The sequence below is a fragment of the Podarcis gaigeae genome, assembly GCF_964106915.1.
Source record: "Podarcis gaigeae genome assembly, chromosome: 6".
In the NCBI taxonomy this organism is placed as follows: Eukaryota; Metazoa; Chordata; class Lepidosauria; order Squamata; family Lacertidae; genus Podarcis; species Podarcis gaigeae.
The window spans coordinates 67,737,938-67,750,135 of record NC_139682.1 but is presented as its reverse complement, the minus strand read 5'-3'; the positions used below and the strand labels follow the sequence as shown (position 1 = coordinate 67,750,135).

Sequence of the window (12,198 nt, the reverse complement as noted above, 5' to 3'; positions counted from 1 at the left end):
ACAAACAAACAGACGAATAAATGCACGTATCGCAGAACACAAGAATGCCGTCAAAAAAGAAGAAAAAACTTCCTCTCTTTTCCAACACATGAAAGAAACAGGACACGAAATTAATTTTGCAGATTCCAAATTGCTCTTTAACACGGAACATCACCACAAGAGAATAATCATGGAAGCCATCGAGATAGAGAAACACCCTCACAACATGAACAAGCGTGACGACACATCCCGCTTGCCAGACATCTGGAAATTAGCCCTCCCCACAAAAACTGACACCAGATCCAGAGGCACACAGAACGCCAACACCAATCAACCACACCAGACCCAAACCCAGACCCTCTCCACAGATGAATTACTGACACCATCCAGTAGCCAATCCATGGTGGCACCTCCGGATGCTGCACCCCCCTGCAATCCCTACACAGATCTGGCTGACACAAGCCACAAAACCACAGCTCGCCCCTATACACGAAGCCAAGCCAAAGCACAACTAAGTGCAATACAGCCATCTTCTCAGGAAAACTCTTCACAAAGTTCAAGAGGTCAAGACACAAAGACTTTAGCAACTAATCCACACCTAATGACCCACCTAAGTGGTACTCAGGATATCACTCAAGAAATCACTCAAGGTATCTCTCAAGTAATTAAGGAACAAAAGAAGAAAAGGCACACTAGCCTGGGAACTTCCTCTCTGCCCAGAACATTGGAGGCTAGACACCACACCCCCTCTACAGTATTTATAGGAACTCAAACATTGAGATCCCGCTCTGTTCCAGTAACAAGAAGCCGAAAGCACCAGCCTGAAGATGACGAGTGAGACCTCGTCGAAACGTCGCCTAGACACCCCAACTTTTACACGGGAAGACACCCGAGGACACCAAAACCTGCATTCCTGTACCCGTGAAAATCTACGAAAGCAAATATATATATATATATATATATATATAGGTTTTGGATGGAGTGCATTTTGCTGCAGGCATGTTTCTAACAGTCCATCTGAATATTTTATTTGCCTCATGATCCTACTTCCCTACATCTGGCCATCATGCTGCTTTCTCATTTTTCCTCGTATTGCAATATAAAATCTGGCAGGGCTTTTGGTTCTCTCGCAGCTCATTAACACTGTGTCCACATCATCAGCTTTTTCAGGGCCCAGCCATTTGCGTCTATGCAGTTAATGCTTTTCTCCCCAGAATCTAATATCTCTTTGAGAGCACTGGAAAGATGAAAGGCATCAAAAGTCTTGGAATGCATTGTACTTTTCAGTGGTGGACTGTGCCTGTCTGTTCTTTTCTGTGTGCGCGGTGAATAGCTTGTTGTAGTTTTGTTCAACAACAAAGCGATAGGTAAGAGAGACATTTCCCTCCCTAAACGACTAATGTGCATGTTAAGCGTTCTGGAAAAGGTACTTTTTTGCAGTCTTCTTTAAAAGATAGGGAGGTGGTCTCAGGTGGGGATGTTGTTGTGGGAGAAGTTTATAAGAGGGGGCTATTACTGTGAAGTCATTAAGGCTGTTGTGGTACCAAGAATCAGGCTGGAAGCTCTTGCAGAATGGCTCTAACACTCTTATCCAAGTTGCCTGAAGCAAGGAATGCAGCCAAATAAAAGGGATGTCAGAAACCAAAACCAGAGATGTTGGGAACTAACCAAAATTTGCCTGGATCGCAAGCATGGATCTTTAGGTGACACCCTCCCTTTCAACATTAAGGAGAGCCATGAGCTTCTCTCTACTAGCTCATACTATTTTGAAGGGCATAGATCCAATAGGCATGTCACTGCGTGCATTGTTGAGAGATCCCTGTCAGCACTTGAAAATGGTATGCACCACAACAGATCCAAGCAATAATGGTTTTAATGACGCCCCTGGCTCAGACTGTACCCTGCCTGCCACTGGGATAACCGTGTTGGGCTGGATGTGAGCAGACTGATCCACAAAACACCCAGCAGACATGTTCAGTGGGATCCAGAAGACTCCACCTTTGCCATACCCTATGGCTACAAGCAAACAATATTTATAGGGTGCTTAGATCACCTGATTTGCAGCAAATGTTCCTAAATCTAGTGACACCAGTCACTGGCTCATAGCAGGCAGAATGAAATATTTCCCCCCTCCATTGTTTTTGAATGTTGTACATTTCCCCTAAAATATCTATACTACCTAGTGTCAGAGACAGGACACTGGGATAGATGGCACACCATTCTGATCCAGACACCTCTGCTTATTATTTCCATTTATGTCCTGTCTAAAGCTGCAGCTCCACAAGCTAATTTTAATTTTATATCAGCTGGCAATTTATTGCCTGCTATTTAACAGATCTTCTATAATCCAATTACAGTAAGAAATCAAAATACCAATAGAATCGTAGCAATAACAGTAAAACACTGCGGCAGCGACCGATTAAAACCAAGAAGCAGCAAACAAAAATGGCAACATCATTATAAGGCAGTATGAAAAGGAAAGTATTAACTTTTCGTTTCGACAGCTTCCTAGCTCCTATATCTGCCACAGACAACTTGGTAACCTAGGGGCTACCACCGAATAAGACCATTTGATGGGATTGGCAGCAGGGCTTCATCTCTAGAACTCGTCTCTAGAACTTCCGTCTCTAGAACTCAAGGAGCAAGAAGACAAACCCAGAAGACTAGTGTCACATGCCCACCCAACACTAATCTGCTAATGGTGCCTGCATGAACATTGACCTGGTCTGGCCAAGGTGGTGCCATCTAGACAACAACTGAACAACAACTCCCATCATCCCTGGTCATTGGGCATGCTGGCTGGGACTGATGGGAGTTGGAATCCAACATTTGGAGGGGACCGCTTTAGCCATTCTTCACTTAGACACTGTACCCATCCAATCTACTGTTTTGTTCTTGCTGTGATAGCATTTCATTCACTGTAGCTAAAGTGCTGGTTTTACACACAGTTCCGCCATGCTGAAAGCACCTTGGCTAAGTACTGAGCTCCCCGTGAAGTTCACAACCAGAAGTAAAACTCGCAGAAGCTTTGAACAACTGTTTCAAAATAATCACAAATATGCTTTCAAAGGAATGGCGCTGAAAGAAATAAAGGAGCTGGGTCCCCCCTCCCCATACCTGCCATTGATGTTCCTCAAAACAGAATTCAACACTGATTAAGAATACATATTAAAGCCTCTTTGAAGAAAGGGTTAATAACATAACATTCTGAAGGCAGCATGGTGTCCCATGGATTCTCAATAATGAAAATTCAAATGTTCATTTTATTTTATTTTTATTTTTTTTAAAAAAACAGCCTTTCTGTGTCCCTTTTCCCAGCTAAACCAAGATAATTGGTTTTTTGGGGGCTAATTTCTACAGCGCTTTAATAACACCTCCTGCTAGACGTCTCATGTAAACTCAGCAAGAGGAAGTGTCCAGTGTAATAGAAAGACTTCTGCTCATTTTAAAGCTCAAATTCATACTTTTCTGAACAAAGGAGATCCCTGCTGTTTGAGTTTGGCAACTGCCAGGCCAACTGCATTGGGGAAGATTGGATTAGGAGGGAGGGCTGGCTGTGCAGTAAAGTCTCCCTTCTCCAGCTGGATTTTTATGTAAATTCCACTACAGCCCTTGCTTTTTGGAGATAATGAAATGGATACAAAACACTTAGCAGTTTTCAAGTCAGCAAAATAATGAAGAGGGCAGGCGGTTAGCTGATTTAATACATTTTTTTAAAAAAACCATTTGGTCACTTGTGCGACTAAGGATTTCTATGTTACAATGACTTTCTCTGGTGCATGGGATTTTGATGTAACATTTCAGTCAAAGAGCTCACAGCTCTCTAAGTTATTAGTGATGTGCGAACATCCCCTATCAAGAGCTTTTCATGTATTAAACTCCAATAAGCTGCATAATTTGCCTAGCACTTCCTTGAAGGAACGGAGTCAACACTCCACAAAGGATATCACTACTCAGTTGCTTGTAGGAAAAATAAATCCTTAACTTTACAGCTTAAACTTCACTGGGATAAGAAATACATGATTGGATAACTGGATTCAAAGAGCTAAGGATCCACAATGGCCCTGGAGAACAACTGGGCACAGAATCTAACTGAAGTGTGTATTATCTCCATTGGTGGTTGTACTGCTATGAGGGCAGAGAAACAGAACATTTGGAGCATCAACATTTTTTAACTTAACTGTAAAGTTGTGGTTCTTTCACATTACGTAGTGATCAACCCTACACTACCACCAAGGGCACACCTAGAGAGCAGGACTGAAAAAAAATAGCTGTTTGTAGCATTTACACTTGACATTTTTATTTGTACACTTGAAAAAAATCTGCATAGGTGTACACCTAAAACACACAGGTATAATCTGTGAAGCAAACCACAGATTACAAGGAACCATTTGAGTATTCTTTTCTAGTTTCTTACGTTGAGAGTCAAAATATTGGTTTGGAACACAAGGAGTTCCACATGAAGCTAGCTGACCTGTTTCATTGAATTCAATGAGAACTAAGTTCAACTAGCAGTGTGGATTCAACTCAATAATTTTATCAGTGGTGGCTGGTGACCACTGAGGCTGGTGGGGCAGAAAGCAGGGATGCCAATAACAAGCAGAGCTAACTAAGTCTAGCTTTGCCCCTGTCCTCCTCCTCTTGTGTTTTACAAGGGCAACACCAAGACTAAGGAGAAGAAAGCTGACAGGCAGTGCCACCCCAGGACCAGATGTAAGGAAGAAAGCAGGGGTTGAGGGTAAACTGAGCTTAGTGGGCCTGCGCCCCATTCACCCTCATTGACCAGCCTTCACTGAATTTCACTGAAGTAGTGAGTCATCAGATTAGAGATGAGTCTCTAAGCAATCTGTGGGTCCACCTAAACTCACAATAGATGATAGATAGATAGATAGATAGATAGATAGATAGATAGATGATAGATAGATAGATAGATAGATAGATAGATAGATAGATAGATACAGATAGATCTGGAGAGACTCAAGATCTCGGCCTCAGATATAGATAGAATGAAGTCATAATGCAAGACATCTGGTCACCTCATCTATTGAGTTTGGCAGCTGAATCCTAAACACATTTACTTAGAAGCAAATCCAACAAATTTAAACGGCATTTACGTCTGATTAACAGCTGAGCATGATTTCCTAGATGTAAGTCCCATTGAACTGAGGTCATCGTGATTTCTTAGACGGAAATCCCACTGAGTTCAATGGGGTTTACTCCCAACTAAGTGTTGCAGAATTGCAGCGCGAGACTGACACACTTCCCTGGGAACAATTCCAATTTAATTCAATGGGGCTTCTTTCCGAGTAGATCCATATTGCTTTACTCTGCCAGTGTGCTTAAGATCACAAGCAGAGAACAAGAGCGCAAGACTGCAGACATCAGATCTAGATAGAATGAAATCGCAATGCAAGGCACCTGGTCTTCATAGATCAAAAGGAATTGTCAAGTTCTGAACAGCCAAGGAGCTGTGCCTCTCCAACTGTTACGGTTTATTATGATGATTTATGAGGCCAAAAGGGGAATGTATGAATGAAAGTTTACAAGTTATGTTGTTTAGTGAAGTAAAATGCTTGAAAGCTGAAAATGTCAATTTGTGGACCACAGCTTTTAAAAGTTGTTTAGATCAGATGCCTGCAAAAAGTTAGTTCCATATTGTATCATTTAAGAATAAAATGTAATAGGGTTATTTGAAACGAACAAACAAAAAATGAATGAAAACATTTGTGAACAAATGGGATATATAACTCCAGAAACACTTGGCATCTCTCCTCTAAATGGAGAAGCTGTTTTTTCTCCACCAAAGCCATTGTTTCAGCTTTACTTCATACTTAGTGCTCTCCTGTTTTCCAAATATTTCATTGTTTTTCCTGTTGAGATTATATACTGTTTCTTAAGTAACCGAGTGTTACATCCTTTAAATGTGGGGCAGGGAACCCCTGGGCCATGGCCAGATCCGGCCATGGCCTGATCTCATCCAGTCTGTAGCGTCTTTCTTGGCAGTGGAAGAGGCAACTGTGCACCATCAGGGCTGGTGCTGACTGGGGGAGGGGGCAGTGGGGAGGAATGGAAAAGAAAAGGAGCAGCCGTGAGTGGCATGAGTGGCAAGTAATGTATTGGCAGAAGCCCAGGGGCAAAGCGTGATGAGGTGAACCAGGGCGTGTGCAAGGAAGTGGGCATCTGGAGGAGAAAAAGGAGTGCACAAACCCAAAGCTCATCATGAGCAGTGCAGTGCTTTGTAAGCTCAGACAATCAACTGATTGTCACCACTTCCAAAGCCCAGTGCACTGTTCTTTGATGACCCCAACCAGAAACTGATTGTCAGAAGTTGCAGTCAATGGTGCCTACAGATCCCCTTTTGGCCCAGCCCTGTCAGAAGGAAGGAATGAAGGAAGGAAGGAAGGAAGGAAGGAAGGAGATGGCAGAAAGGGGGCGATCCTGCTTACTTTTGACTCTAGCTCTGCCCACCATCACCTCTGGCTCCCACTTGGCTTTTCCTCACAGAAAACAGGTCATAGAGTTATAAAATTGTAGAGTTGGAAGGTACCCCAAGGGCCATCTAGTCCAACCACCTGCACTGCTTTAAATATTTAACAGCAGGCTGTGGCATTCTAAGTATCTCTTTACCTTTCGTTGAATAGGCAGGGTTGGGAAGGAAGAGGACATACATATGTGGCTCCACCTACAATCAGAGCAGTGCATGCTCTTTACCAGGGGTAGGCAACCTAAGGCCCATGGGCCACAAGCTGCCCACAGGGGTCATTTAATTGGCCCCCGTGCTGCCCCCGAACTGAGCCGCCCACTTGGCAAGTCCCTGCGCACTGCGGTAAACCGGTGCAGCGCGACGCGGGGACTCATTTCCGCGGCACCAGAAATTGAGTCTGCGCATGCACAGAAGCCAAAAATCATGTCTGAGCAGAAGCCAGAAATCATGGGCATGCGAGCTCATTTAAATAACCTCCATTTAAATAATGAGTGCATGAGTGAAGAACAGAAACAATTCTAGCTCAATTTTAAATTTATGAAAGCTAGCACACCAAACTCCAGCTATGTGACCTGCACAGCTCTGCTTATTCAAGATTTTCCTTGGCTCAGGGTGGATTTTTCAGGATCACTTTCTTCCTAAAGTGATCCTAAATGCAAACACAGAAACACACGCACCCTGCTAGCCACTCTTATAGTGCTTAGAGCATGATTCTTAAAGAATAGCCTCTATCCTAAATTACCCATTAGTCTTTTACCTTATGTTCACAATCAGATGGGCTAAGAGCAGGCATAGACAAACTCAGCCCTCCAGATGTTTTGGGGCTACAATTCCCATCATCCCTGACCACTGGTCCTGTTAGCTAGGGATGATGGGAGTTGTTGTCCCAAAATATATGGAGGGCCGAGTTTGCCTATGCCTGGCTAAGAGGGTGTTACAGATTGGTAAAGACTTAAAAACATGCATCCGAAAGCAGCTCCCAAAATACACAGTTGAGCCTACCCCACACAGATTTAGATCACCTAGAGTTGTGGCCACTCCACCTCAGATGGCAGTTATTTATTTACATTTCTTTCCCACCTTTTCCTCCAGGGAGCTCAAGCTGGCATTCACGGCTCTCCTCTTCCTCATTTTAATCCACACCACAACCCTATGTTCCCACTCTTGCTACGATCAGCTCCCCTCCCTGTTGGTCTCTCAGCAGAACCCAAAGAGGTATGAAGACGGCAGAGCATAGACAAACAAGATGATGGAGCCTCAGATTGCTTGGGAAGGAAGGGGGGGATGGGATGACTTAGGGAGCTGTGGGAAGGTGGGGACTTACACTCCTCACAACTGCCTCATAGCAACAAGCTCTAGGAGGACCTGTTGTGCTGATTAGGCCTGGCCTCCTGGACTGTCTTGTTTCTTTGAATAGTGTGAGTTGTTGCTGACCTGTTCCTGGCACCTATTCCTGTCAACTGCATTGCTTTCCCCAGGAATGCACTTTTTTTGTGTGTCTCTTTCTCAAGCCTCCCCCACTCCAAAAACAGAAACAACAGAAACCCAGCTCCAAACCCTTCTAACAACTTCTTGAAAACTTTGCATCCTCTTTTCACTGGAAGTTTGTAGAAAAGCGGGTAGGGAAGCCAAACGTGAGATGCCACCAAAGAAAATGATGCACTGTATGTTTTGTGCAAATTCTATTAAAATGCAGAAGCATCTGACTTCTGTTTGCTAACTATAGTATAATACAAATTAGCCGGCAGGCTGTATGAGTGCTATACCCTGCTTCCATGCCAGCATTACTTAGTCCCAACGTATTAATGAGCTAGTGCAAAGATTTGAACAATCAGCATTTCGGTATTTGCATGCAAACTCTCATGCTGCGTAATTATACACAGACCTGGCACTCACATTAATTAGAGTTGATTTCTTTGTGACTGCAAACTGGTCATATCCTTAGCCGTTGCCATCATATGAAGTCATCAGCCTACATTCAATGTGACACTTTATGTCCCCAGCATTCTTAGCAATGATAATAGGAAACAACTGTAAATAAGGCGATATTTTACAGAACAAGCTGAAGCTGGCTGTTGGTGGTGCAGTTGCTGTTGCTTGGTTGTGTGTGTGTTTTAATTTGATGCTGCTTTGTGTTGCAGAGAAAGAAACAAGCTATTTCTGTGTGTTTGCTTTGTAATTATCTGAAATAACAATGTAAACAAATTACTATACATTGTTCCAATGGATACCCGTCTACATTTGATTACAGATTACACAAAACTTGCTGCAAAAAAGAGGCAACTACAATGGAATGTTTATTTGGTGCTAACATACAATTAGTCTCTGACAATTTCAATGTTAATTAGAACTCTCTCTCTCTCCCTCTCTCCCTCTCCCTCTCTCTTTCATTCTCTCCCAATCTCCACCTTTCTGTTCCTACCAAATAGCTTTCCTTTTCTAAAAACACATCTCCCACAATTCAACCACAAAGAGTTTGGGTTGGCAGAGCAAACAGATTGCTGTTTCATTTGACTAAGATATTGGGCCAGAGAACACACATGCCATACTGGCATGCCACAAATGCCAGCAGCCATACTGACATGCCCCAGAGACATAAAATGGCGGACATCACCAGCAGCACTTAGAATAGCCTTTTCACTGCTCCTGGCACAGGCCTACCTCACAGCAAGGCAGGGATAGGGAACCTGCCAGATCTTGTTGGACTTCAACTCCCATCATCCTTGATCTTTGGGAATGCTGGCTGGGTCTGTTGGGAGTTGGAGTCCCACAACATCTGGAGAGCCCAAGGTTCCCTGTCCGTCCAGTAAAGGGAGGAAAAATGAAGGGGTGGACCCTCAGGCCATAGACAAACACCCAGAGATTCCAAGCCTTCTTCCTGGGCCTGTCCACATTAAATACCTCAAGTGGAAGCACCTTATGGCTAGCTCCATGAAACAACAGGCACTCTTGATAGCAACCACCTCACTGCAAAGAAAGAAAAATGGATTCCTTCCTCACCATCTCAGAAGTCCTAAAAACACCAGAGCCGGAGGCCATTTAGGAGGTGACAACTTGAATTCAAGCAGCTAATTCCACTGGATAGCATAAGTGAATGAACTGTCCCTGTAATGCTGAACTATAAAAGGAAGGAAACGTTAATGTGGAAGTGGGGTTTACAGTGATGCAAGACCCTCAAGACCATTTGGACTGCAGAGCCCTTTTGCTGTGTTAAACTAACAATATAATAATTCCAGCATAATAACTTTTCAGGGAGCTAGCACTGGACTCTGCAAATCAATAATGAAATATCCCCAACCATTCACACCAAGGTACTGGAAGCCTGAAGGATATTGACATCCTAAGCTGAGCTTGAATATCTGAATATCTACACTAAATACATCTTTCCCCCATAAATTTGCCGACTCTGAGCTTGGAATACTTATGTCAATAAGATTTTGGTGATGGTGACTCCTATGCATTTAATATGGTGTTAGGCACTGTATAATTAAGGCAGCAATCTTACACACTCTGACATAAGACTAAGACCCATTGGAATTGATAGGACTTGTTTCTGATACATAAGACCACACTATTACAGTCTCTCCTAACAGAATCTGATTTAACAAAGCTGTTCTTATTAATATAATTACATATGCAACATTATAATCTCATATGCACCTGTCACTTAAAAAAAGAAGCAGCCTGCATTGAAAAGCATATCCCACAATTGCAACCACTGAGACAGTTAAGCCAAGGACCATTCATTTGAAATTCTCTGTTTAATGCATATTAACAAGTTGAAACAAAGGCAAGCTGGGCATGTAGCTAATAAACTGTTTGCAGATCACCAGCAAATGCTCAACGGACCATCAATTCAGCCACCACATTTCAAGCCAGTTTGTGGCAGCTGGGAACCAGCATTGCTATGGAGTCTGTGTTGCTATGACAAAGGCAGCATGCATTTTTACACTTTTAGCCGGGGCTTTCTGGCTAAGAAAAAGAGGGGTGGGGAGCTCAAAACAAATGGATGACTCAGCTTCCCTGCTTTTTCCTCTATGTGTGTGTTTGAGCATATACATGCATGTAAGAGGCCATGCATGTTTGATAGTCCTTCTGGGAGTCTCAGAGTTGAAAAATCTCATTCATTAGTATAAGTGTGCAGACACTGCACTCCAAACACTCGCTTTAATGAGCTGTTTTAGGAAGACATCTCCATTTGTCTCCATCAACAAAAACATTCTTAAATAATGTGTAGGGAAAAGGGGGAGAGTGTGTTGCTCCTGTATGAAAAATTAGTCGGTTAATTAGAGGTCTATATGCTTTGCTCCTTTCTTCTCCCATCTCTCTAACCAGATATGGCAAGTATGGTTGCCTGCCAGAGGATGCAAGAATTTACTTCATCCACTAGGTGATTACCAATTTGCTTCTTAATAGTAACAATAATGAGGTTTATAAAGCCCTCTTCATCCACAAATCCCAGCGAGCTTTGCAATTTTTTTAGAGGGCACCCACCTCTAAAATCCAACAGCTTCTGTGGCAGAATCCAGCAAGACTCCAGGGCAGAATTAAGACCTTTAGAGGCCCTAAGCGCTTAAAATATTTTGGTGCCCCCGTATATATCTAATTCAAAATATAAACAACAAGAAACAGTAAAAAAATATTTTTCGAAATGAAACAGCCTAAAGTAAAATGAGAAACGTTTAATTTTTTTGTATACTTCCACTTTATTTATATTTGAATTTTCCCCCTACTTTTTCTAATCGCTAAGTCTTTCATTAGATCTTTAAAACTAATCTTACATAACACATGTGCTTCTATAGTTAGTAGAGATAAGGCATCCCACCTGCCTTGTTGCGTAGTTGTTCTGTTGGGATTTTTAAAAAATATACTTCAGTTGAGAAAATGAATGCTCAGCCGAGCAATTCTTGACCATTAATGTTAAAAATCCAGCAAAGGAAAATTTCTGTGGTGCCCCGCTTCCCTTGATGCCCTAAGCATGTGCTTATTTTGCTTAATCATAGAGTTGGAAGGGACCGCAAACATCATCTAGTCCAGGTATAGGCAAACTTGGCCCTCCAGATGTTTTGGGACTACAATTCCCACCATCCCTGACCACTGGTCCTGTTAGCTAGGGATGATGGGAGTTGTAGTCCCAAAACATCTGGAGGGCTGAGTTTGCCTATGCCTGATCTACTCCAATGCAAGAAGCTTTTGTCCAATGTGGGGCTTAACCCCATGACTCTGAGATTAAGGGAATCATGCTTTACCAACTCAGCTACCCCAGACCCTATGGTTAATCTAGCCTTGGTTGTAAGCAGCATCAATACCAGAGACTTGGGCTATGGTTACAGCTGACACTGCCTTCCACATATTATTATCCACACACACATATTTTTTGCATTGCACAAAATTGCATTGTTACACTGCCCAACAGCTGACATATCAAGCAAATCACAGTCTGAACCACAGTTTAGCAGTCGCGACCATAAGATCGTAAGAGTTCAGCTGGATCAGATCAAAGGCCCATCGGGTCCAGCATTCTGTTTTTACAGTGACCAAGTGGATGCTTATGGGAAACTTACATGCAGGAAATGAGCACTACAGTATCCATCCCACTTGCAATTCCTAGAGGCATCCTCAGAGACAATAGTGCATAGCAATAGTTAGCACATAATTAGGATGTGATCAGGTACTCAGTGAACCGCCCAAATTTCACTCCCTTTGTAGGAGTAATAGTAACAGGAGCAAAAAAT

General features: G+C 42.8%; 1 protein-coding gene and 1 long non-coding RNA gene across 3 annotated transcripts in view; one reads left to right on the top strand and one right to left on the bottom strand.

Annotated features, from left to right (window-relative positions):
• ADGRL2 (adhesion G protein-coupled receptor L2) overlaps positions 1 to 12,198 on the bottom strand; it is a 353,211-nt gene that overhangs the window by 273,184 nt on the left and 67,829 nt on the right. The gene's annotated exons all lie outside the window — the stretch shown is intronic.
• Positions 1 to 12,198, top strand: part of LOC310846669 — a 54,388-nt gene that overhangs the window by 31,758 nt on the left and 10,432 nt on the right. The window lies entirely within an intron of this gene.